This window comes from Neofelis nebulosa, chromosome 5 (assembly GCF_028018385.1).
Source record: "Neofelis nebulosa isolate mNeoNeb1 chromosome 5, mNeoNeb1.pri, whole genome shotgun sequence".
Classification (NCBI taxonomy): domain Eukaryota; kingdom Metazoa; phylum Chordata; class Mammalia; order Carnivora; family Felidae; genus Neofelis; species Neofelis nebulosa.
This window is the reverse complement of record NC_080786.1, coordinates 57,839,584-57,849,172: the sequence shown is the minus strand read 5'-3', so window position 1 is coordinate 57,849,172 and position 9,589 is coordinate 57,839,584. Positions and strand designations below refer to the sequence as shown.

Below are 9,589 nucleotides of genomic sequence, written 5' to 3'. Positions count from 1 at the left end.
ACGTTTGTAAAGTCATAAAAGTATATACAATAAAAATATACATGAAAATTAAATTTGATTTAAATAATGTTAAGGTAATATTAACTAAGATTTTTTTTTTTCAAAATAACTAAGAATGCCTTAGTGTTTATCAGTTCAAGACATAGATTAACATATCAAATTTGATTAGTGAGGAAATTCTTGTGTCATCCTTCCTGTGATTGATTTGTTCTTAGGATCTTGTACAAAAAAGAAGTAGGTAAGAACAGAACATATAGAAAGATAATAGGTATGATTTTGAATTTTTTTAGAAATAGATACAGGTATATAATATTTCTTTTTTGTTTTGTTTTGTTTTTCTTTTTTCATCACTCAGACCTGGTCCTCTCCCTCTTACTCCCCCAAAGGAGAAGACGAATGATCATCAGTGGTAATTGGCTGTCATGGAAACAACACCCAAAGTCAGCTTCACGCTCAGAAGAGAACATTGTACCTCTTCCTTGTGGTTTCGGGTACTCTAAATGTTCAGAAAAGCTTCTCTAGTAACAGACTATGGATATGATCTCTGAAAGTATAGTCTTACAGATATAATACTTCTAAGTAACTTAGGGAAATGAAATTGAAAACTGTTACTTCAAATTAAGTCACAATTTTAAAATATTTTTCACCAAAAACAAAGTAGCGTGCATTTTATAAAAGTATAACTTTTTAAGTAGATGGTTACCAATTTCAAAGTTCAACTGACTTTCAATAAGAATGATTTTATAGTTGACAGTCATGTTATAGAACTACATGAAAAAGAAACAAAATCATTTCTGAAGTCTATTTTAGACCCAGAGTGCTATAAGTAAGTGGGACTAGTTCTAAAAGTAACAAAAACAGCTTGAACTCTACAGTTTTTTTTTCAAAAGGATGCAATAGTCAATAGTCTAAATTTCATATACAAATGAACTTAAAGAACGAAACCATAAATAAAGAATGAATGTTTTGCTGCCTCTAAAGAGCAATATGTGGATAGAGTTGAGGTTTATTTCAAGAAATGTTAGAATTTACTTTTCAGTGGCATGACCAGAAGACACAACAATAATGAATGAAGAAACAAACTTAAAGAAGGGGAGATTGCTGGTGGCAATAAGGAAAACAAAAGGATTGTAGAAAATATAATAATGTCATATTCAGAGAGAGAAAGAGATCCTAAGTAGTGACTAAGTAATCAAAAAGTAACACATCACAAATATTTTAAGTAGTGCTTTACAGATAAAAGGAAGAGACTGAGTAAATCTTGAGGAGGTGCGATAGATGGCTTTGCCACCAGACAGGTTTCTTTTAGGTGGCTATTATTTAGCAGTATTGAGCAGAATTGCCTGGCAGTTCCATCCCCTAAGACAGAGTAGCAAGGCCCATTTCAAATTTTCAGAACAGCTGGAAGATCATCGGATGCTCATTCCAATCAAATTAGCTGGAGCTGGAATTGGGATAAATTCTTGTACAGGAAGCAAAAGGAAGATAGTAGAAGAAATGAAAGGAATGCCTTGGTATACATAAGCTTAATGATGGTATCAGAATGAATTTTTCCATATTGAATATACATTGCACCTTCTCCAGTTCTTGATTAAGTGGCCATGCATTCATTTGGGCTTCACTATGTTAAATGTACCTGGTGGAGTTTATAATGATTAGTCTAGAATAGTATTTATTTATGTTAGTTTTCTAGTAAATCTCCAGCGTAATTTCAAGTAAGTAATATTAAGCACTATTCAAAGATGGGGTCAGTTAAAACTTTGAGTCAGAACAATTTATGCTAAAATGTTGATGAAAGTCATTAATATATGAAAATATTACTAGAGTCTTATTAATATGTTATATTTTAAAATAAATTATCTGTTAAAACACGCAAATAACAATTGAGAACCTAGGATATTGAGAATTGACTTTAAAACCAAAACTAACAGAACATAAATTAATACTAGTGTTCTAATTTAAAAAAAATAATTACTGAGGGGCTCCTGGGTGGCTCAGTTGTTTAAGCATCGGATTCCTGATTTTGGCTCAGGTCATGATCTAACAGTTTGTGGGTTCCAGCCCTGTGCTGGGCTCTGTGCTGGCAGCATGGAACCTGCTTGGGATTCTCTCCCTCTCCCTCTCTCTTGGCTCCTCCCCTGCTTGTGCTCTCTCTCTCTCAAAATAAATAAACATAAACTTAAAAACTTTTTTAAAAAATGAAAAAAATTACTGAACTTGGCTAGACCAGAAAATGTCAGAGAGGGAATGATGTGAAAAGGATGCACAAATGGTTTCACTTCTCTTTGTTCTTGAACCAACAAAGGAATTGTACAAAGGTTATTTGAGCATAACCAGGAGCACTGAAGCAGAACTGAAAAATGGAAATCATAAGCAACTGTATTTTTGCTTTCACAGCTCCTTCACAATTGACCTAGTGAATGACAAATCTCTCTTGACTCCAAATAAACACTTCAGGAGTCTTCATAATTATGGTGGTACTTTCAGGTAATCAAAAGTCCTACAATTAGGGGTGCCTGGGTGGATCATTGGGTTGAGCATCCAACTTTGGCTCAGGTCATAATCTCATGGTTTGTGAGTTCCAGCCCACATTGGGATCTGTGCCGTCAGCTCAGAGGCCACTTCAGATCCTCTGTTCTCCTCACTTTCTGCCCCTCCTCAGCTTGTGCTCTCTTAAAAATAAATATAAAAGAAAACATTAAAAAAAAGGGTCCTACAACCACATTAATTAACAAACAGATTCAATATGGCTGGTTTTCAAACAGCAGCAACCTTCACCATTTTTCCTATGGATTTCCAAAGCAAAAGTTTAGCCCTTGTCCACTGAGTTCTCTAATCTCAGGGGATACAAGCCAACATTTTTGAGTAGTCTCACTGAAGCCCATCTCTTTTGACTTAGGGAAACACCAGCACCCCCTTTTTGAGTGAGGTGGTGTTTACTATGCAACTTTCTCTAAGCTCTCTCAAAAAATCCTTCCTAAAATCCTGAATAGTCTTACCTTTTTTAGTCAGTAGAAGTGACGAGTTCAAGACTCATATTTTTAGGATCTCCTTTTTGAAAGGTCTGCAGATTAGATGGTCAAACATCTCACCTGTACTTTAGTACTTCTACAAACCTTTCCAATTACCATTACATATCAGTAAATTGAAGCAGCTGACTTATTTCCTCCTTAATCTCTTTAAACCTTCACCTGCTTCCACCTGCTCCAAACAAAGCAGGCCAAAAGCCATGATGAGCAAGCTGATAAAGAGAAAGAAAGAAAGAAAGAAAGAAAGAAAGAAAGAAAGAAAGAAAGAAAGAAAGAAAGAAAGAAAGAAAGAAAGAAAGAAAGAAAGAAAGAAGAAAGAAAGAAGAAAGAAAGGAGAGAGAGAGAGGAAGAGAGGAAGGAAGGAAGGAAGGAAGGAAGGAAGGAAGGAAGGGAGGGAGGAACGGAGGGAGGGAGGAAGGGAAGAAAGAAGGAAGGAAGGAAGGAGGGAGGGAAGGAAGGCAGGCAAGAAAGCAAGCAAGCAAGAGAGAAAGAGATCACATTTCTTCTTTACCTATATCAGGCCTGATGAACATTAGTGTGAACTTGAAATGAAATTGGAAGCTGTACCTATTATATAGAAACTGACAAACTAATTTCAGGGTGGAGTCTCTATTTTGTGACTAAAATGACCACATAGTTTTTATATTTTATAAATGTCATAAACAAAGTTTTCCTGTCTTTGAAAAAGGTGAATCGTAAGCAAAAAATAGTGATACTTGCCTGAAAGAAAATCATTACTCTTTGGAAATACTTTAATATTTCTTAATAAAATACACTTATTTTTTAATTCTTTTTTATTCTTAGTATATATTCTACCTTTTAATGGTACGTATAATGTATCTTTATTTTAGGAGGAAAAAACCAAAAAGTACAAGGAAGGTAAAATGATGAATACAATAAAATAAAATAATAAAATTCCATGTAACCTTATCATCCAATTTCCTCTTAATATTTGATGAGATACCACTTACTGAGTCATGTGCAGGGAAACTAATGCTTTTAGGAAGGTGACACAGTACCTCCTTGCCGTAATATCCTCCTAATTTGCATTAGGATTTTACTTTCATGTAGAATATGAAATTCTCTGTTTACTCATATGTTTACTCTATAGTTATCTACTACAAATACTTAATTTTTTGAATCAATCCTTATTTTTCAATGTTTCAGTGGAACACATTTTGATTTAGTTCATTACCTACATAATAAAAGCATCCTTGCTATCTTTTAACTCTGAATTTTAATAAACCAAATGGAGTGACTAAAAAACACCATTTATTTGTGTAAGTACATTTATGAACATAACAATGAAGGTGTTCTTGCTTTTCAGTCATAAACTATATAAATTATGTTCTGTTCTTTCTCAACTATTCTGAGGCTTATTTTTTTTCCCTAACAGGTGTGTCTCTAAATGGGGTTCAAGTGCCATTGTATATTCCTCTATGATGGAGTGCTTATTATACTGTATTAAGTATATATTATTAATATAAAATAAGTAATTTAATTAATTTATTTTAATTAAATACATACTATAGATATTATATATATATATAATGAGCTTTTTAATATTATATATAGATTTTATATTATATATATAATGAGCTATCGAGGAAAAAAGCTCATTATATATATATATATATATATATATATATATATATAAAATATAAAAAAGCTCATGTATATATATAATGAGCTTTTTTCCTCGATAGATTGTAGCACCGCTGTTTTTGAAGCCTCATCACCTCTTAACCTATTAAATATATAATAGTTTTTAAGAGACTATTTGTTAACTGAATTAATCAGGGTTTAACCATGGGAAATACAAATCTTCTTTTTTTAAACTGATAATATAGATTTATATTGGTTTTAATTGGAATTTGTAATTAAAATTCTTTACCCTCATGGATTACACATGAAAAGAAATATGAACTATATTATTAGTTAAGCTTTCTTGAAAGTGATTTTTAAAAGTTAGCAATTTCTTCATTATTTAAGAAAAGTAAAACTGCCCTTGTGATATATCTTTACTAAAGGAAAAAGATGATCTAGCTTTAATTTACTGACTGCTCTCAGTTTTGTGTATGGAGGTATATGGTTAAGTGTATTCACCTCAACTTCAAAGGAAAAAAAAATGTCAGTTCTAAAACAAAGACTTAGCAAGTTGCAAGAAGAGGAATGTGCAACCTGCTGGTGTTGTTATTGTAAGACAAAGGAAAGGGCAAATGGACAACAGGATTTTTGCCTGAAGAAGAATATTTAAATTAACTCGTGCATAACTTGTGCCAAGATAGCAATGAGTGAACAAAAGAGATAAAAATAACATTGTAACCCAGAAGGCAGAAATTTTATGTCTCAAATCCACTTGATTATATGTCTTGAGCATAATGATTAAAATGAATTCATTGAAGATTGACAGTGGTAAGCTTCTAATATATCACTATTAAACTTTAACCATTAATTTCAAAGCAATTCTAGTTATAGTTTGAATTAATTTTAATCATATTTTAATTCATCTTACTGAGACAGTTGTCTTTGGTAGGTTGAATTATTATTTTAACCTAGATTCTGGAGCATGGAGAAAATACGGAAATATTAAAAGAGTAGACGGTTCTCTGTCATGAAGGAAATGCTTATTCAATATTTTGAATATGACTACAAATAGCACATGTAGCTTTCTCAGAATGAACTATATTTCTGGGGTTAGTGAATCATTTCTGATCTTATAACAATGATACTGATTAGGTAATAATTACATAGTGCATGCATTAAAAATGAGAAGACAGATATAGATTGTATGACAAGAAATAACAAGCTATTGATGCCTAATATTAATTTAAAAAGTTCTTAGTTAATATTAATCATATTTCAAAGACCATACATGTTTGCAGATTTTATCCAAAGTACTATGAAATGTCACTCTACTATATCATATATTACATAAAACATGGAATGTGAAGGTGGTTAAAAGGTCCTAATATGTATCACTAATCAGCAAATTATTTTTCCCTTTTGCTTGAAAACAATCTTAGTTTAGAAACTTATTAGGAAACTATACCCTCATACTTTTTTTTGTATATCCCTACAACATACTTCTAGTGACCCTATTATCTGCACATCAGCTTATTTAATAAATTATTTTATGTGCTGTTGATGGTCAATCTATTTCATTCTAATGGCCTCCCATTGCTGCCTCATTAAAATATAGCATTACGGATCCATTATATTCCAATGGCCAGTCATTGATTTCCTTCTTTTATTAAAACCACTCAGCCTCAACAGGAAACCTAATCAGGATGAATCATCTCATCCTCTACAAAATGGGATGGAATATTCCTAAATTTATTTTTGCACGTTGAGAACACTGTGTACCTTTTAATGGACCTAAAGTTAAATGTTTTTCCTCTTTATAAAAAAAATATATTTCTTGGTATGAACATACTTTTCCATAATAATGACTCTCATCTGTCCCCTGTAAAATTGATACTATTCCTAGGGCCAATGAAAATAGAGATTGTAGCTTTTACTACTGTGTGTAGAATACATTCTAATTCTTGTTCTTGCAGAATATTTACTTCATGGTTTATATATTTAAAGCCAATATTTTGTTTATTTTAACTCAGAATACTCTTCTACTAAATTCTTTTTATATACACACATGTATAGAGAGAGGAATGTATACACACATACATACATATACTCTAAAGAGTGCTTTATTAATCATCATACAAAGTTCATTGATTCATAACTACCCCTAGCAATCTAAAATTCTAGTTTATGAATGATCAGCTGTAAATTTTTGGATCTAATTTTGGAAATTAACTGTAGCTAGAGTTACTTCATACAGTCTTTACCATTCCTTTAAAATTTTGATCTATCGCGGGGCGCCTGGGTGGTTCAGTCGGTTGAGTGTCCGACTTCGGCTCAGGTCACCATCTCGCGGTCTGTGAGTTCGAGCCTCATGTTGGGCTCTGTCTGACAGCCCAGAGCCTGGAGCCTGTTTCAGATTCTGTGTCTCCCTCTGTCTGACCCTCCCCCGTCCATGTTCTGTCTCTCTCTGTCTCAAAAATAAATAAATGTTAAAAAAAAAAAAAACAACTAAAATTTTGATCTATCGCATAAGATAAAAATATATTTGTCTTTTAAGAGAAATAGATGTACAGATCATATAATCTTAAATGTACAGTGAGTTTTACCTGATATTTTTTACTATAAATTCATTATACATAATCAAATATATATTAAACTGTGTGAAATTATCATACAATAACAGTAACAAAATTCTGAATATTAATAGGTAGATTTTTGCCTCTTTCTCTTTTAGCTATTATAGCATAATCCTAATTTTATCTTCAAATTCTTACTCAAATTCTTTTCCAGATAACTCTGAATCTTATCATAGTTGGGCCAGTACAAGTCTCCTCACCTCAGGCCATCTTGGGACCAGATGTCTCTACAGAGTTTTTTAATATTTGCTCAATTTCTCTGTTTAATATCTTAATTTTAATATGACACCAACTCCAATGTGTATGTTTTTTTCCACACTACCAAGTAATTAAATCAATTCTGACACTATCTACCTGGAGACAGTATCTGATCCCACAGGTTAAAGTTTCAGTCTTACAAGACTGGGTATGTAAGAGATATGTTCCTGGGTGGCTCAGTTGGTTTAGTGTCTGACTCCTGGTTTCAGCTCAGGTAATGATCTCACGGTTCTTTAGTTCAAGCCCCACATCTGGCTCCACACTGACAGTGTAGAGCCTGCTTTGGATTCTCTCTCACTCCCTTTCTCTCTGCCCCTCCTCCACTCATGCTCTCTCTCTCTCTCTCTCTCAAAATAAATAAATAAACTAAAAAAAAAAAAAGATATGCTCCTTAGTGGAGTAGATTTATTAAATTGGTTTGGAAAAATAAAGACTGTGGACATACCACACCATTTGACAATGTACAGGGAGTTTATATATGTACTGCAACAGAAATACATTTCAGAAAAAAAAAAATCAAAAACTCTAGGAGTGAGTAGCCCCTGAGTTTCTTTGTCAGTGTTCTGAAGTCATCTTACACCTCTTTGAGACAGCCTCCAAATTGTTCCTAAGCTTTCAGTCCTTTACAGATTGTTTCTCCATGTCCATGTTCCATACGGCAGCCAAAAATTCAGTTATGTTACTCTCCTGCTTAAAATGTTTGCTGGTTTTTAGCTGTTTGTGGACAATGCCAGATTCTTCTCTAATTACCCCCAACTCCCATATGTTTATCTTCTGCTCTAGCGATGCCAAACTAATTTTGAATTCCACAGTGGTAGCTGGCTTGCAGACATCTCAGCTGCTGTTCTTTCCTGTCTAACTTCCCCACCTCTCTAACAAGTGTCTCCTGTACTTGCCATATAACTTACTTGTACTGGAGTACTTAGAACTTGTTCCTGCTTTTCCATTGCACCAGGTTTTCAAAAAAAAATTTTTTATGTTTATTCATTTTTGAAAGACAGAGAGAGACAGAGCACAAGCAGGGGTGGGGCAGAGAGAGAGGGGGACACAGAATCTGAAGCAGGCTCCAGGCTCTGAGCTGTCAGCACAGCCAGCACAGAGCCCGACACAAGGCTCGAACTCACCAACGGTGACATCATGACCTGAGCTGAAGCTGGATGCTCAACCGACTGAGCCACCCAGGTGCCCCTCTATTGCACTAGCTTTTCAAATCTATGTCTGTCTCAAAGACTGACCTCTCCAGGCTGAGTAAAATTTCTTTCCCCTCTGCCTTTTAGCCCTGAACCAACCCTAGCTGTTTAGCTTCTTTGTCTGATTAGACCATCTTGTTTTTCTGGTATGAAATTTTCTTTTTCTTAATTCTAATGCTGTAAACTTCTCCATAGATATTAAACTTAAATAATAAATAAATAAAGTATTAAGTTGAGTAATATCTTAGCCTGCCACTGACAATAAAAGGGTTTTAAAATAGTTTAATTCTGATCTTTTCTCTCCCAATTTAAATAATATTATATCATAGAGACATTGATAGTCCCATGTATAAATGGGAAATTAGTATATGATAAAGATGGCAATGAAAAAAGTTATGCATTACTGAGAAAAATTCACCAAATGAAATAAAAACAAAACTGATGAGAAAGAAGACAGTAGCCATTGACATTCAAAAGCTAGGTCTCCAGGTTGCTAAGAGCTGGCCTTTCACTCAGAGCTTGGTGTTGATGTTACATTGAAAATAAACAATTTAGCAGAATACCAATGTCAGAAAAGGCCATTCTGTGACCATAATGAGTTAAGACAAAAGGAAGACCATGCCATAACCATGTATGAATGTCACCAGCTAGACCCGAAGACCTGACCTTTGTTGGTCACCTTCTTGTATCCGTGACCTTTGTCTCACATTTTTCATTATGCTCTTCTTTCTAGCTTGTCTCTTAGGCAAAAGACCTGAGGGGCATAGCATCCTGTGATGGAAAACATAACTACCTCTCAAACAATAACAACTGCCCAAAGAATTCTGGCCAGCCAGAACACCCAGGTCAGTTTGAACTCAACCTGTGACTCATGCCTGCTCAGATGGACCAT

General features: G+C 33.8%; 1 non-coding gene across 1 annotated transcript; it reads right to left on the bottom strand.

The window, feature by feature from the left end:
* Positions 1-346: 346 nt before the first annotated feature.
* On the bottom strand, positions 347-560 carry LOC131513362 (small nucleolar RNA U3). The gene has a single exon (XR_009262560.1). It is a non-coding gene; the product is annotated as a small nucleolar RNA U3 (small nucleolar RNA).
* Between the last annotated feature and the right edge of the window lie 9,029 nt (positions 561-9,589).